The 18002-nt window shown below is 46.8% G+C and overlaps 1 protein-coding gene across 3 annotated transcripts in view; it reads right to left on the bottom strand.

Annotated features, from left to right (window-relative positions):
- The window catches only part of PAK1 (p21 (RAC1) activated kinase 1), a 724626-nt gene extending 708177 nt beyond the window's left edge, over positions 1–16449 (bottom strand). Inside the window, exon 1 of one of the 3 annotated variants that reach the window (XM_069639982.1) lies at positions 16354–16449. The gene's annotated coding sequence lies outside the window, so the exon portion shown is untranslated. Of the gene's footprint in view, positions 1–15659; positions 15835–16205; positions 16299–16353 lie in introns of those variants that run through there. The other 2 variants (XM_069639985.1, XM_069639983.1) reach the window with 2 other exon arrangements.
- Between the last annotated feature and the right edge of the window lie 1553 nt (positions 16450–18002).

Here is an 18002-nt window from a genome sequence, read left to right as displayed (position 1 = left end):
CAACTCGCTCAAAAATGTGAGGTACGAACGAGATACTCGCCCCTCCTCCCCGTCAAATTCATACCGGGGATCCCACTGACGTCTGAAAGGGTTTTCCATCAATGGTTGGAAAAGCTTCATATAAATACCCTAGGAGACCTGTTCACCGAAGATAACTTCCTGACTCCAGAGCAGGCGAAAATGAGAGGCGGGACCACAGCGCTCGATACCTTTATCTATTTCAGAACTCGCTACACATTTCAAGCACTCGACTTCCCACGCCAACCTCCAACCTGGCAACTTCTACACAACGTAATACAATCACAAGGAGAAGGAAGGCTGGTCTCACAATTATACAGGGCCATCATCGCCAACACATCCTCCGACAACTCCCGTGCAAAAACCAGATGGGAGAAGTCCCTCAGTACAACCATCTCAGAAAAGGACTGGTCGTTCATCCTGAAGCAAACACAAAAAGAATTGCACTCAACACACGCCTCAAATTAGTCCACTTCAACTTCCTTCATCAAACCTATCACGCACCAGCAAAGACCAATAAACACCACCCTGAATCTCCCTCAAGATGCGAGCGATGTGGAACATCACCAGCCGACTTTGTCCATCTCGCTTGGGACTGCCCCAAACTGACCACGTTCTGGAACCAGGTTCTAGAAACTACTGGAGCAATCATCGGAGAAGCTATTCAACCTGCCCACAAGGCAGCCCTACTGGGAATGACAAAAATGCTATCAGCACCATCAAGAATACTGGCAGGTCTACTGTTAACACTCGCCCGCAGGAGGGTCACCATGGCCTGGGGCCGAGGCCCGCCCCCCATAATCTCCTTCTGGCGTAAAGACATCCTTTATTGCCAAGATGTTGAAACTGACTTTGTCAAACTGCTGCCTCTCCACGCCCGTCCTCCAGACATATGGGGCCCACTGACACTGTTCCTGATGAAGGAAGCTGAGGATGCCCCAGCCTCCCCTACCAGCACTCATTAGACATTGACCGTGATGCACTTGATTGAGCACAGCACTCCACATCACCCTATAACGAGGAACTGGCTTGGTGCGGAGTGTGCCGACATTGATACCGAACACCATGATGGGGGTGGAGTGGGAGGGGAGTGGGGAATGGGAATGGCGCAAGTTAATTCCACCCTAATGCGGGTGAGAAGTTGTATTGCGTTACAGAAAAAAACAAAAATAAAGGTTTTTAAAAAAAAAAGTTTCAACAGTTTATTTAAAGGAAAGGAATCAAACGCCTAACTTGCCCCATTTCTATAAGGGAAGTTCCCTACCTAACGAAACAGAAATTCTATCCAACTGGCCCCATCACTACAGAAAACACCCAACTAAAAGAAGTAAAAGGGAAGGCTGTGTACGCTGGCCTCAGCAAGGCTTCTGCCTGGCCCAGTAAATACTTGACTTGTATTCAGTTTTTCAAAGTTCCTTTTCCCTAGCAGGATATTCTTTCCAGCCTTAATGTCAAATTAAGTTTTGCAGTCTCTTGAAAAATGTTTCTTGATGCAAACATTCCATTCCTCCAGGATTGCTTGAGAAAACAAAAGAACATTTCTGTCCTTTCCTCCTTTGGGGTGCTTGGGACTCCCCAAAGTCCTGTAGCCCTCAGCCAGCTTATTTTCTTTGACACACATAGGGTGGTAGTCCACCTTAGTTGTTCAAAGTTTTACAATCTTTCTGGCTTTCAGCCTTAATTGAGTTATTCAGGTCGCCTTCTTTCCCCCCCCCACTCCTTTCATGTGTTGGTTGCTTGCTCAGGTTTTTCAAGCTTCCGTAACCTCAATAGCTTTCTCCAGTTGTTAAACACAGCGTTTTTCTCAGTTCCCTGTTCGTGGCTTTTTTTTTTTTTTAAAACACTCGCTTTTCTCAGGCTTCTGTAACCTGAATAGCTTTCACAATGATTTTTCACAAGATTCATATTACTCTCACTCCCCCTTTTATAGGGTATTTGGACACTTGGCTTTCTCAGGCTCCCATAAACATGATGTGTTCCAAGCGTCTATTGCCACAGGTTCTGCCTGGTTGTGCCACCAGACGAGACTGTCCACCTCTGCTCTCATTCTAACCTGGGCTTCTAGGTTGGATAGAACACCAACCCCGTGGCGTTCAGTTAGCATTTTTTGCTCATCCACCTTGTTTCTGCTGGCTCTGCAGTCCAGCGTGGCTACGCCCATCCAAAACATCAATACTGCAGAGGCTCACCTCTGCGCAGCAGTCCCACTGCCTCTGTAGGAGTTTTTGTTTTAAAGTCGGTCCTCATCTCATGCAAGTCACAGAAATAATTTGAATGGTGTCCTTCTTTGTTGAGCATGGCATTCAGGTTGTGTTCAGCATTGCCCGCAGCGAAGAGAGGTAAAGAAGGATCTTTGTAAAATACTGTGGTTGCAGGAGATATACAAGTCTCTTCCATATTCATATATGCAGACTGTGATTGGTATGGGAAGTTCCATTCTGGAATGGGGCTCTTGTCCCAAAGAGAGGAGTCACCCCCAGACAGGTCCCACTTTCCTCAACCCCTAGGCAGGGTCTTGCATAGCCCTCAATGGGGTTGGTGCCACACTCGGGACAAGGGACAAATTGTACGGATCCGTCACATACCCCAGCTGCAGCTCCATCCAACCGGGCGATGCCAGATACCCAGGAGTCCGTTCTTGCTCCTGCTCATCAAATCTCAATTTTGAACCTTGTTGCACGGATTGCGTACTGGTAAGAGTCAAGGTCCCCTTGTCTTTTCAGATGTCATGTATTCCATACCTCCAGTAGATGTTTCTCATGTAACTAAACTATCCTCTGTGAAAGTGTAACACAAAGGGCTGAGTAGGTGGACAGTGGTGCGAGTAAACATGGTCACTCCAACTGATCATTTTCAGAAATGGCGCCACACACACACACCACTTTGGAACAGCCTGTAATGTAAAATAACACCACAAACTGGTTTAACAAAAGCAACATGCCAGAACAAATAGCTTTGCAAAACAACTTGAAAACCATTACACTATTTTACAAACCCAAAAACGTGCAAGTGAAAATTCACCAAAATGTACAATTACATGCTGAAGCACAAAGGTGTCGCACTCAAGGAAAACGCGCGCTTAATAGGAACATCTGGAGCTGAAACACACAAGTACTGGTTAGGATGCACCTATCTTCACCATCATCTGAGAGGAAGCCTCAACATTATGTAGCGCACAAGTGGGAGAAAAAACATAGCATGGTAAAAAAGCTTTTCAAAGCAAGACTTGTGAACCCTCTCCCCGGTTTAAATAGTTATAATGATTCCTACAAAATACCATACAGCATATCAGCTTGCGCCATGAAGCACCCTTTCTTTATCACTGCGCAGCTGCAAGAGCTGCTCAGTCGGAGTGCTAAAGGTCCTACTACCACCTCTTACTGCCCAGTTCCAAAGCATTACATTGAGCAGCCCACAACTCATTTGAAAAGGTGGGTAAGGTTGCTAACTAGTGTGGGTTTGTAGAAGGCCAAAGGACCTGCAACACATCTGGTTTGGCGGTTTTCGGCCAAAGAATCCCATTCACTAATCATTTTTCGGTTCGTGAACAGCATGTAGTTTTAAGGCAAAAAGAACTACACCAATTCATGAACCCTAAGCCTTGTTTCAGTGGGTGCAAACTAGAGGAATTATACATTGAGGGAAAGAAACAAATAAGACTGTTTCTGTTGCCCACTGAACTAAAACAACGAAAATATCCATGGTTCAATGCAAGCAGTCAGGTGGTAGAATAGAGGCAGGCTCACAGTTTGTAGAGTATGCCTTAGCTCCGTCTCCCTTGTATCTCCGCTTCCCGCACTGTGTACTTCTTCCCCCTAGGATTTGTAAAGCACTCGGATGCTTCCTGAAGCTAGGTCCCCACTTAATACCAGAATAATGATAATAAAAACCTTCTCTTGACGCTGCCCATTTAGTGCTAGCATTAGCTTGTAGAAAGGATGTGAGAAACACAGTTTTATCATATGGTCCGAGAGGCGTCTTCCTGTGTTATATTTCAGGCTGCATTTCGTAAAAGCTTTAACTGGTACATACACGTATCTGGATGCTAACAAGTAACTTTATATTTTCCAACTGAAATTTTCACCAGAGACATCTAAATGCAAATGGTTTCTAGTGGAACTGGTAGCAGAATATGGCTATTTGGATTATATCCTGGTAGGAAACGATAACTATTTGGTTGTACACCCAGTGCTGTATTGATGACTCTTCTTTGAATTTAGTTGCATTCTATGTATCCTATCCAAACCCAATTGCCTTGCATTAGCCCGAGCAACCAGAGGCGCCAAACTCGACTATTGCAATGCTCTCCTGGCTGGCACCTCCTCCAAAAACCTACACAGACTACAAACCACACAAAACAATCCTCTACGAGCTGCTATGAGCATCCCCAGAAGAGACCATACATCTCAAGCCAGACAATCAGCGCAGTGGCAACAGGTCAAAGACTGCATTCTTTACACTAAAAATCCTCACGATCACGCATAGATGCATCAACCGGACAGCTCCCACATACCCATCAGAAGCTATATCAAGAACCGTATCTGCACGCCCAACCAGAACTCCCAACCAGAACTCAGTATACCAACCAACTGCACATCCCCCGCATCAGGAGAGCCAAAGCCGGAGGGTTAAGCTCCTCATACATTGCACTTAAACTAGGGAACTCTCACTCTGCCCTCAGAGCTGAATCATCCATCTATGCTTTCCGTAAAAATCTCAAAACCACTCTTCTTAACTAACTCAGTTAGCACCCTACTACCACTCTTCCTTAAAATTGTACATTGTAATATAAATGTAATGTAATCTATGTACATATATCTTATTTCTCAACATTTCATATGACAACTGTATTATTATGCTATACAAATATGATCACTCTATGTAACAAGTGTCACGTGATAATTCTGTAACTAAGTATGTTCTTTCTCTGTAACAAGGGCCACGATGCCTCTGGGCTGTTGCGCGCTACACAAATCTGAATAATAAATATGTAGAACCTCAGTGTTATAACTAAGCAACAACTCAGGAATAGCCAATGTATTGAATCTATGTGCTGGGATGAATCCAATGGAGTCCTTACGGATTCCACGGCGGCGACCTCCTCCCACTTGGCCAGTGGACGGCATCTCCTACCTCATATGATATGAAGGAGGATCATATGGGGGGGAAGACAACTACCGGGGAGATGTCATGACTTCATTGGATGAGACGCAGTATCCCCCCCCAATTTCCAATGAGGAAGACACTCTAATGCCCAAGACCTTAATGGCCTATTGTCAGCTGTCTGTTCCCCCTTGTAGAGGAAGTAAAGAAACTTCTTCCTAATATTCTTTAGGTCAAACCCTCATATATGACCTAGACACACAAAGCTCCAACAAAACCCGATATACCTTTATGTGAAAATGTTGTCATGTAAAACCACAAGAAAAACTAAACGCTATACGTCCGATGACACCCATGGACTCCAGCTCCCATAATCACTGAAGAACTGAGACGAGGAGAATGAAAGAGCTGGTGCAAGGTACCAGGAACCTGAAGCTCAATGTGCAGACTAGTTTTTCTGCAGAATCACCAGTGCGCAGGACATTTAAAGATGGCAACCGCACTACTGAGTGTGGCAGTGCAGGAGAAGACGTTGGTCCCTATGCAGATGCTTTCGAGCGTGGGAGACCCGTACCGGCATGGGGAGAAGAGGAGTATGTCGAGAGAGAAGGGGAAACGCATTGCATGAGCAGGACGTGCCATGGAAATATCGGGAGCCGCAAGCGAGTTCCTGTGTGCTCGGCAGCTCGAAGCAGCAGCGTTCTCCATACTGGGACCTGAAGGGAGGCAGGTGTGTGGCTGTGGAGCCACAAAGGACGTCTGTACAATCCCGAGTGGGAAACAAGCGACAGCGCCACGCTGCAGAAGCACGAACAGGACCAGACACACTGGAGAGAACTGGTGAGTCAACCCAAAGCAAGTGAGGCCCCTGGGGCGTTCCGACGACCATGCCAAAAATAATTTGAATGTTATGAGATTACCAACACAGAAACTAGAAGTTTGTTTGAATGCTGAAAAGCAAAGTACAGCTTGTGGCAAAGTTTGAATGAACATTACCGCAGACATATATACAGAGTCAAGAATGGTATATTCAGTTTTGGTGATACAGAGGAACTGTGAAACACATAAGGAGTCCTGGCAAAGGAAGGATACAAGGCCATTCAAACACATGAGAAGTCCTGGCAGGAAAGTACACCAGGCAGTTGGTATTGCATAGACAGTCTTGGCAGGGGAGTATACCAGACAGCTTGCAAACCTACGAGAAATACTGAAGGACAGTGTTTGCTAGACAAAGGGGAAACTTGTGTTAAAGAAAGGCAACAGCCTAACAGGAATATTGTAAATCAAGAAGAGACATAACGGAATTGTTAGTAAAAGAAACATTGCCATTCCATTTCAGAATCCAGGGAAAGGGAACCATCCTCTGGGTCCAAGGTCTTTCACCTTGGAGAACATTTTCATTAAAGCCACTCTACTTTTCAGTTGCAAACACTTTTTTGCCAATATCAGGTTGAAGACATTTGCTTTCACACTTTATTGTTCTGTTTGTAGTGCGAACAACAGGATAGTAAGTGTTTAACACAAGTACAGCTTTTTCAGTTATTGACATCCTGACAGACAGATCCTTCGTTTTTTTTAGGTAGGGAAACTGCTCTTTAGAAGAGGGTCAGAGAGGTATTTTCCCCAACCCATTTTCATTTAAATAAAGGTGTTTAACCAACAACATGACAACTTTGTGTCCAGTTTTCCTTTCTGACCCCTCACAGTTCATTATTGAGTGCAGTCAATGTATAGAGCATGGCCAATGTTTTGAATCTAGGTACATTATTGAGCACAGCCAATATATTTGATATAGGGGCACTTCCAGCATAGCCACGAAGCTAAATATGGTAAGGCTGCCCTTCGAATCTTACCACTGTGCTGAAAGCTCGCTGCATTCTGAGTTTTACCACTGTACTAACCACCCCTGCTCCTTATTCCTCTCCCATTTACCTGCCAAGTACCACACATGTCGAAGGGAGAGCCACAAAAACACACAAACCGCACACCCGCCACAACAACCGCAAAAACAAACCAGACACCGGGCCTTACCCCTCCAGACACAATAGACCAGTGCACACATTCAAAGCACACTCAGAAAAGCCGACACACACGCACCTATTTCTGCGAGTTCTGCAAATATCAGGAGGATAGGAGCACAACCTCTATCCCATCCCTCGTCCCACACTGACCTACCCACCCTCTTTCTTACAGAGCCACGCAAGCGGTAGCAATATGCAGTATAAGTCAACATAACATATGCGCCAAGCGAGAAAACCAGAGGCATTCGATTGGTCAACTTTAATACCATTTAAAGCCAAACAACACCAATAAGCAGACATTTCTCCCGAGCATTATGCTGGCAAGGTAGCTCTGCAAAGACTCCGATAGACCTTTGAGTAATAACACCTATAATTACAGCACTAAAAGTGGAAAGAAAGCACTAGATAAAAAAGTAATTTCATACTTCAGATGCACAGAAATCAATCTGACAGCAAAGACATCCAGGGGAAGCCATTTGTCGCTAGTGATCTGGAAGTTATAGCAGGACAGATTAGGGAAGCATTGATTTATTTCATCCATGAAGGATTTAGCACACGCTCCCAATCTAATCGTCCCGGCTGCAAATCACCTGTTCTCAGTGGAACAGGAACAAAAACACAACTGCTCTTCAAAACAGAGGACTTTGAACTGCTCCTCGTCACTGGAGGGAGATACCAGGCAAAGACACCTCCGTCGGGAAAACACAAAAAAGAAATCGTGTCGTGAAAACTGAGGGTACAGAAGTGAAATATCAAAGCCCCCCTTAATAAGCCCACTCTCGGTGCTAGGAACCGATCGGGCCTCATAGGAAAGGCGCAAAAGAGTCGTCATCTGGTCAAAGATTCGGTTTCTGAAACCATCAGCTAAGTTAGCACATTGCGAATTAGCCATGGTCCCCATTGCTGTGCTCAGCCCTACAGATAAGAGGGGTATCAGCCACCTTTACTGCCTACAAATAGGGAAATCTCAGAAAAATACAAATAGGGAGTAAAAATGTGGAAATCTTATCTGGATCACTGGCTGTACTGTCCTACTCAGGGAAGGGGTCAACAAGTTGCAACTCGGTAATCATTCTGTTCCTTCAGAGGGCTATCTCAACAAGGCCATTTCATTCTATCCCTACCTTCCATTACCAGCAGTAAAGATTCATTAAGACCCTTTGTTTGCGGAGGTTTGCTTGGGTACTGTGGCATCAAACACTGGATCGCTCCTCTAAAGAAGCTACACTACACAATGAAATGCTCAGGGCCGGTACTAAGGTTTGAGAGGTCATGTACAGCAAGAGATGAGCGTGGCCCCCTAATTTGAATATATTTTCTCATCACTGTAAGTGACATAACAGAAAATTACACCAGTCTTTGAAACTCGAGGGCATCATGGGCAATTACATTATATAGCATTGCCATGAGTAAGTCAAATATATTTTGTGTTGTGCAACATACAGTTGGCCACTACTATTATTACATAGGAAGAAATCAGAGTAAGGTTTTTCTTTTTTTAAATGGGTAGAGTGTGAACTTTACTTTTAAAGACTTCTTATTTTGGCATTAAGATCATATGATATGCCCAAGATCAGAGGCTTTAATTAAGTTGCGAAGCTGGGTTTTAAGACTAGTCTGCAACGTAAGCAGTTCAACACATCTTCTTAGGTCTTTAGTTTATGGAACTCGTAGATTTCAACAATACTCTGATTTGGCATGGAGTCTCGAAAGCAGTCCAATCTATGAAGGTCTCGTCAAAGCAGGTTTATCCACGTTCCTCCAAAACCACCAAGGACCACATTGACTCTCTGGCTCGTGCCCTGGCCGACTTCTGCAACCACTCCTTCACCACTGGAGTCTTCCCTTCCCCCCTGAAGCACACTCTTGTCCACCCTCTTCTTACGAAACCCTCTGCTGACCCGTCCTGCCCGGCTAACTATCGCCCAATCTCCATCACCCCTTTTCTGGGAAAATTCTTGGAAAAGTTGTCCATCTCCCAGCTTAATCTCCACACTGAATCTGTTGGTTGTCTCCATGGTCAAGCACGGAAACTGCTCTCCTGAACATCCGTGAAGACCTGCTCTCCAACCTTGATTCCAACACCCCCTGTGTCCTCATCTTACTTGATCTCTCTTCTGCCTTTGATACGGTTAACCATACCATCCTGCTCAATCGTCTCTGCGATAACCTGGGGATTACCGGTCAGGCCCTGGCGTGTCTGACTTCTTTCCTCTCTGATCGACCCCCCCCCCGCATCCCCCCCTCCCCCCCCCCCCCCCCCCCCCCCCCCGAGTTTCAACTTGGATCCTTCCTCTCCTCCATCTCCATCTCTACCTGTGGTGTTCCACAGGGTTCTAACCTCTCTCCCTGGCTGTTCAAGCTATACCTGGCCTTCTTGCCCACCACATTGCAGCGCTCTGCCCCAACTTCCAGCGCTAGGCGGATGGCAGTCAGCCCTCAGTCACCTCTCCTCCCTCCCTCATCTCGGACTGTCTGTCCGCCATCCAGGAGTGGTGTGCCGCCAATGATCTCTGCCTTGATGCCAGTAAGACTGAGATTCTCCTCATCGCCACACCTGCGCCCTACTTTCCTGTCACTCTCTGGCCGGCCTCTCTTGGCCCTCCTCCTGCTCTCACCTGTAAGGCAAAAAACCTTGGTGTCATATTCGACTCCTCACATCTCTGACGTCTCTAAGAAGTCACAGTACCAGCTGCACCTTCTCAAAAGGTATTCTTCCTTTTCTCTCCTTTCCCCAGAGCACTGGTCCTCTCTAGGCTGGACTATTGCAACAGCCTCCTGAAAAATCTGCCTGCTTCTACCCTCCGCCCTCCAACTCATCCAGAACAGGACTGCGAGACTTGTCCTTGGCCTCAAGCCCAAGGATAGTATCACTCCAGGACTGAAATCTCTGCACTGGCTCCCAGTGGCTGTGAGGATTAAGTTCAAAACCCTCTGCATTGTCCGTAAGGCCTTCTGGGGCCTGGGGCCTCTATACCTTCTTCCTTCTCCAACTCCCTCACGGACAGTCACTTCTCCAAGCAACAAGTTGGTAGTAGATCTTTCTTCGGGTGGGGCCTCCCTCTGGAACAGCCTCCCTGCCTCCCTGCAACTTAAGGAGAATCATCTCTGGTTCCGAAAGCACTTCAAAACTCTTTGCTTCTGCTTTCTCTCCTCTCCCATGCCGACTTCCTGGATGATACCAAAACTGCTCGGGTTACCTGGCCACCCTCTGATCTCAGGCCCAGGTCCCCTCCCCGCCAGTTGCTTTCCTGCACTGCCCTCCTGGCAACCCTCGCACTTGGGGACTGTTTCTGTACCCCTAGAGTCCCCCCTACCAGCATTTGACACCCAATGTCTGCACTTACACTGCCACCTGTTGGCCATACTTTACCTACTGTTATTTATTCTATTTTCACATGTACTGCACTGTACCCCCCACCACACTTTCCTCCCTCCCCCTTCCCATGCACGATGTGAATGACACCTGGCCTAGTAGGATCGTTGTCTGTTTTCCCTCTGTTCCCCCGCCCCTTGCCTCGTCGCGCCTTGAAACACTTGTGTATAGGCCCGTTACAAATGCCATATCATATCGTAAAGCAACACAGGGTGACGATAGCATTATTTTCCTTATCTGGAACGAAAACTGACATGGAGAAGATTGAAAAGTACAGTGTTGGGCACTTTAAAAAAAGGTGCTTTCAAGGCACACAACAAAAGATACTATGTGATACGGTCATCTTTTTGTGGTCACTAACACTGATGTGCAGTTTAATACCACATACAAAAGTGAAGTGCCACAAATGAAAGCAAGCCATTTTTTGGTATGTGAAATAAGCACAGATGAAATAAGAGTAAAACGTTTTACGTTCACTTTAATGGTCTTGAAAGAAGGCACTGGTTTTGGTCCCTAACTGGGGCTCATTTGTTGGATTTCAGCAGCAAATTCCCCATCACAGTTCTTATCATACAAACAATAATACTTAAAGAACTTCAGTCCCGTGTAAATGCTCGGACCATAACGAAGGCACAAAAGTATTTGAGAGGACCCAAGTTCGAGGTCCTGCTGACTTTCCTGGAAGAGCAGTGTCCTGTAACTGGTCTAACGCAGACATCCTCTCATCACAACTGTGGAAGCCAGCAAGGATACCATTGTAACCATATTGCACAAAACCAGACCAGACATCAAACAGAGTCTGGAATCCTCATATCTGGAGATTATGGGTGATGCGCGTCTGGTGTAAGAGAATGTGAATTGTTCCTTTTTTAGATAGACAGGCCTGTGAAAGAATGCCATCTGCGAGGGGGTGCAACGAGATGTTTTACTTTTGCTGTGCAAGAAGATGCTGGTTCGCTCTCTTACAAAATGAGCTCAGCTAATCAAGCCTCACTTTCCAATGCTCCTAGCTAAAAGAGTATAGTGCACACGTGTGTACTTTGCTGGACCCAGTCTACTAACACAGCAGAAGCTGCAGTGTGATTAGGCAACATGGCAGCTACAGAGTATCACGTGCAATCCTAAAACAGCAAGCTGGAATCAAATGAATTCCAACAGCCATGGGCTGCCTTGAACTGTGCACACCCTGGGCTCAAAATAAGTTTAACTACATATCCACATGGCCTGGTGGCGGGGTTTTAGTTAAAAATAAATATAAACCCATATCTAGTTTGGCATAGTGGCCTATAGGGGCAACTGCAGCTTTAAGGGGGTGAAGTCATACCAGGGAGATGATTACTAAAATCCTTTTGATCTGAGTCAGACAGGGGAAAGTGGGGTGAGGGAAAGCGTAGATACAAGAGGACCTGAACACGGGGGAGGGTTCCAGCAATCGTTTATATGTCCAGATCCCACTTCTTTCCCGAGACACCCCTCCAGTCCAACTTCTTGCAGACAAAGCACCCAGAGACCTGACATCAGTTAGCATATCCCCTTGTTACAGCGGGCAGGATTGGCCCCATACAGAATGCTTGTAATGGAGCAGTCAAATATGGCAAAGAGACTACATAGAATGGACTGTCAAGGGACACTCTGCAGTCCTGGGTGTTGGTTTTTCATGATAAGTACATGTGAGCCATCAAAGGCATCGGAGATTTGCAGGATCAGGGGCCACTCTCTGCAGTCCTGTGTGTTGGTTTTCCATGATGAGTACATGTGAGCCATCAAAGGCATCAGGGATTTGCAGGATCAGGGGCCACTCTCTGCAGTCCTGGGTGTTGGTTTTCCATGATGAGTACATGTGAGCCATCAAAGGCATCAGGGATTTGCAGGATCAGGGGCCACTCTCTGCAGTCCTGGGTGTTGGTTTTCCATGATGAGTACATGTGAGCCATCAAAGGCATCAGGGATTTGCAGGATCAGGGGCCACTCTCTGCAGTCCTGGGTGTTGGTTTTCCATGATGAGTACATCTGAGCCATCAAAGGCATCAGGGATTGGCAGGATCAGGGGCCACTCTCTGCAGTCCTGGGTGTTGGTTTTCCATGATGAGTACATGTGAGCCATCAAAGGCATCAGGGATTTGCAGGATCAGGGGCCACTCTCTGCAGTCCTGGGTGTTGGTTTTCCATGATGAGTACATGTGAGCCATCAAAGGCATCAGGGATTTGCAGGATCAGGGGCCACTCTCTGCAGTCCTGTGTGTTGGTTTTCCATGATGAGTACATGTGAGCCATCAAAGGCATCAGGGATTTGCAGGATCAGGGGCCACTCTCTGCAGTCCTGGGTGTTGGTTTTCCATGATGAGTACATGTGAGCCATCAAAGGCATCAGGGATTACAGGATCAGGGGCCGCTCTCTGCAGTCCTGGGTGTTGGTTTTCCATGATGAGTACATGTGAGCCATCAAAGGCATCAGGGATTTGCAGGATCAGGGGCCACTCTCTGCAGTCCTGGGTGTTGGTTTTCCATGATGAGTACATGTGAGCCATCAAAGGCATCAGGGATTTGCAGGATCAGGGGCCACTCTCTGCAGTCCTGGGTATTGGTATTCCATGATGAAGTATATGTGGTTCATCTAAGGCATCCAAGATGTGCAGGATATGGGGCACTATCCTGGACAGTGCAGCCACATATGCATATGGTAGATTCCTCAGAAGGTGTGAGGTTCGCCATTTATTTATTTATTGGACATTTGTATGGCGCCTATACACAAGTGTTTCTAGGCACCAGGCTCACCATGTCCTGGGTGCTTCCCTAAACACCAACGCTACACATTCTCAAGCACGATTCCAGAGGTTTGGACCTCTCGTCCCTGTGCTATAAAATGCACATTTTATACGGTCCCTTTTCCAGGAGCACTGCAAGACCCAATTCCTCTATCTATCCCCTGTTTCCTTGCAATGTCGCTCGTCCTGCAGATTATCACCGATTTGCTCTAACTTTTTAATGGACTGTTTTCTAGTTTCATTGGGAAGGTTTTTTTTGTTTAAAAAAAAAAAAGTTGGTACTTCAACAGAACACGTGAATGTTGACGTAGCACACCAATGCCCGTGTGAGCACTCAGACCACGATCTGCCCCAATACACGTGCACAGCCGACTAACTTCCCCAATAGTGCGAGGATAGCAGTACACCAACCCCAAAAATGTGACTGAGCTCACAACCTGGTCCCTGCCCCAGGGGAAGTCACACCTGGGCCACCTACCTCAAAACAGGGCAGCCTGCAGGTCTACCCCTGCATCAAACAACATGTGAACTCGGAACGTGCCACCTGCCCCAAAATCAGGGAACTCACATCTCTTAGCCAGCACCAGACTTCTTAGCGGCGTCAGGCCCCATTAGCCCCTTCCTCCCCTTTTTCCTGGGGGAGAAACAAAGGTCACATTGTATTGGAGCATAACAATAAAGGGGGCAGTCACAGCCCTAAACACATCATGATTCACGACCATACACTCCTAAAAGGTGGCCCAAAAGCAGGAAAATGTTATAGTTCTGAGCTCCAGTCCCTCTGCCTTATATGTCATCCCCAGGGCACGCCGGATATTGCAGCCCTGGGGAAGCCCCTTCCTCCAGGAGGAAAGGCTGGGAAATGCCTGCAGAGGGGAGGGGGTGGCCAGAGGGGTGTCCCGCTATGCGGGCTGTCCCTCTAGCCCCCCCTTCGGGGAGCTTGGACATCCCCTGAGCATGTATTTGACACATGCCCTAAAATATTTGTAAACTCAGCAAGCCTTCGCCTACCCCAAAATATAGATGGGTTTCCTGCATGTTCCAAAAACAGAAGACAACAGCTCGCCACTGCCATCAAAACAATCGATCACAGCTCTTTCGTTACCTTCTCCAAACGAGCACTGCCTGCCTCAAAAGTAAACAGCACCCCACCTTTCCCAAAAATGCGAGCATGTTAACCTGCAAAAAACCATAACACACACACCTTACTACCTGGTGTGCAAAACCACCAACGTCCACCTCGATGCAAAGATCACTCAAAGAGACATAGCTAATCAGAAGTCCTATAGCGCGCAATACTGACCAGTGGCCCAGCCTTCCGTTTGCCTAAATCTTATTCTACAGCATATTTCTGACCGGCCCATTAGAACAGACCCAGCCTTCCAAAACATACACCACACCTGGCAGGACTCGAAATTGAAGGGGATAATTAGTTCCTGCTTGTAGCCTTGTAGAATAGGACACATTTTGACGACATGGGGTCATAAATAACTGACAAAATGCTATAGTTCCATCTTAGGTTGACGCAGGGGCGTTGCTAGGGGTGGGGGCTAAGGGGGCTATAGCCCCTGATCTTTTGGTTGTAGCCCCGGATAGAATTTTAGGAGCAACAGCCAAAAGACTAGCTAGCCCCCAGTCCCATCAGTTCCGACATCAGCTTAGCCCCGGGTCTTTTCCAGACCTAGCAACTCCCCTGCGTTAGATTTGCAGAACGCTATGTATTGGCTCCTCGTTCCACTGTGGTAACTTCTAGTCACTAGTGAACGCTGGATAGGCACCAGCTGTTTTTAGCTCCTGCTTAACCACTTTTAATTTCGACCCCTGCCTGCACTAAGTGCTGCAGACACGTATCCACCCGCCCATGATAAATAAGCACACACAAAAAAAAAAGTCCCCATACACAAAAATGCATCTCTAACACGTACACTACACGCCCCACGTCTGGAGAACTGGGCCGTCACTGTGAATCTTAATTTCCTAATGTCATATTTTTACGGATAGACGAGTATTTATTTTTCCATTCATATTAAAAACCTGTTCCACTTTGCACGACCTTAAGCGAGCAGAATGAACACAACCCAAATAACATGCCATGGGCGCTTTCCAGCGTTATTCAAAACACATGCTTAGAATATATAATATAAAAAAATAGTTTAATGTTCCATACCAATTCCAGCACACTTTAATGTACAGTACTGACCAAGCATATAACCTTTTAAACTTGAAATGGTGGTTATTGGTAGAAGGTGAAAGATCTTAACATTAACATTATCCAGAGTCCCCTACACTATCTCGCAACAAAACACAATATGGTCAAGTGTCAACAGCATCTCCGTACAACAAGGAAAAGTTGCGCTTCCAAGCACCTGCTCCTACCTGCGCTTAGGGTGAAGGATCCTTTAATATCATCAACTGTCATTGGGCTGTTCGGCGTATCTCACATTAAAGCAATATTATCGCTGCTCTCATAAGGCAAGCACGGAACGGTCTGCGCAGGCGGATTATGCGGTTAAAAACATGAGCGCTATTATGACCACGTTCGCTTCTACCCTAGTGAAGTTTGACTACTGTCGCCATGGGAGGTGCCCTGATGCAGAGCAGCAGAGAAGTTACTTCGGTGCTGCACCAAGTCACACATGGGGTATGTGTGTGGGAGGGCCACACATGAAATGGGAGGCAGCGCAGGGGAGGGGGCTTGGGGGTATAGCTACGGCGAGGCCGGCTACAATGAATGGGTATGAAGGCTGGGGTGCCTTGAAGGGGCTAAACTAAAGTCAACCTCTGGCGCTAGCACGGTGGGCTCAGACCAGATGCCCAGTGAGAAGAGTGGGACCAGCGAAGGCGTTGTGAGCGCAGAGGGGGTATCAGCTGGGGGGCATTGATTGGGTCTGGGCACTTGTTTAGGCATGGGGGGCCACAAACCTGCGCAGAGTGCGATCATCTTTTCCAGAAGCGGTGCAGGGGGGATGAGGGCTGCCTGCAGAGTGGGGTGGGCGAGAGAGCAGACATGTGGGGTTGGGGGGGGCGTTCCTCCGTGCTGGAGGGGTGACTGGCGGGAGCGTGCACTCACCTCCTCCGTGCTCCGGCGAGAGACGCCGCGCTGCCTGATCCCCTACCCCGGCGCCGCGCTCACTGCACGCCCGGTGTCTTCCTGGCCTGCTCTCCCCGCCCCCAGCGCCAGGTCCCCGCCCCGGCTGCCTGCCGCCCCCGCCCCTTACAGCGAACCCGCCTCTTCTGGGGAGCGGGGTGTTCGTGTCTGCCTCAGCCTCCGCCTGCGCTGCTCTCCTTTCAGACGGGCGCACGGGGGCCCCTGTGCCAGGTTAGGCTCCCTCGCGTGGCTGAACGCCCCCCCCCTCTCGCCACCATCACAGCCGGCCCCACCCGCCTAACTGTCACCTGATCCCCAAACACATTCACCTCGCAACTCCGGTGAATTGGATGCAGTGCCCGCGGTGACTCAGCTTCAGGTGCAGTGCAGAAGGGTAATCCTCAGTGCAAACATAGCTCCCACTGCAATAGCCAGGTGCAGCCAACGAACGCACAGGGGGTGCCACACGCACATGCAGTGCCGAATAACTAGTGATTCTGCTGCCAGCAATTCTTAACATGGCAGGCCTGCAGAGTATCCCTGCAACTATTTATTTATTATTTAATTATTTATTTTGTTGCATTTGTATAGCGCACTTACAGCCCAGGGGCATCGAGGCGCTTTTACATGAATTTTGTAGGACATTTTGATTAAGTGGACACAGGTGACCGAGAAGGTCTCTTAGGTACAGGCGCAATAAAGGTAGGTGACTTCATAGAAGACACGTAGGTAATTTCATACATAAAAAGTGAGCCAGCGATGAATATTACAGCAGAGATAACAGATTACACAGGCAGTTAGACAAAAAGCTTGGTTTTGATGGCTTTGCGGAATGCATGGTGGGAACTAAAGGAGATCATATTTTCTTTTCGGGGGTATTTTCTTTTCGCTGCTTGGAAGAACCAGGCCAAAGTTCTAACTACAATAGGCTATTATATAATTCTACCTAACTTGTTAAAATACACATTTTAACCCAAAGCATTTCTGTTGTACCAGACGGCAAAATGATGTGATGTGACGAATGATTTGACGTGCTACAAAAAAAGTAAACACTATTTGCATATCTAAGATGCAGAAAATAAAAGGGAGGGTTACTTTGTGTTTCCATTCATTATCTTGGAACATTAGATTGCTAAGTGGGGTATGTGAGTACAGGTACACCAATATCAGCCCAAGTCACTCAAATATTCACACTTATTAGGAACATTTCTCAAATGTGCAGAAGTCCTTAACCAATCAAATGCTACTTATTTAATCACCTGTCCAATGATGACAGTCGTTGCCACAATTCACACATATGCATGTTTTCAATCAATCAATTTTAAGCTTTATTCGCAATAGTCCTTTTGCACAGAACAATACAATATCAATTAATAGGATAAAACATTTGCATAAAAAGTATAACAATCTAGTGAAATAGGATTTCCTTTTTAAAACATTAAATAAATACAATGTAAACCACGACACGTCCATACAAGAAAAGGTAAAAAAAAACACATAGGATTAAAAACCTTACAAAATGGAAGTGCAACTTTGGAGTACATTTTTAACTTTCAGAGGAGAGCAAGCGCGCAGCCTCAGAACTAATCTACAGTTTTAAAACTGCATTGCCCATCAGCTTACTTCTTAAA

The sequence above is a fragment of the Ambystoma mexicanum genome, chromosome 7q (genome assembly GCF_040938575.1).
Source record: "Ambystoma mexicanum isolate Mex_15411 chromosome 7q, UKY_AmexF1_1, whole genome shotgun sequence".
Taxonomy (NCBI): Eukaryota; Metazoa; Chordata; class Amphibia; order Caudata; family Ambystomatidae; genus Ambystoma; species Ambystoma mexicanum.
Note: the sequence above shows the minus strand (reverse complement) of the source record. Positions and strands in the feature narration are given on the sequence as shown.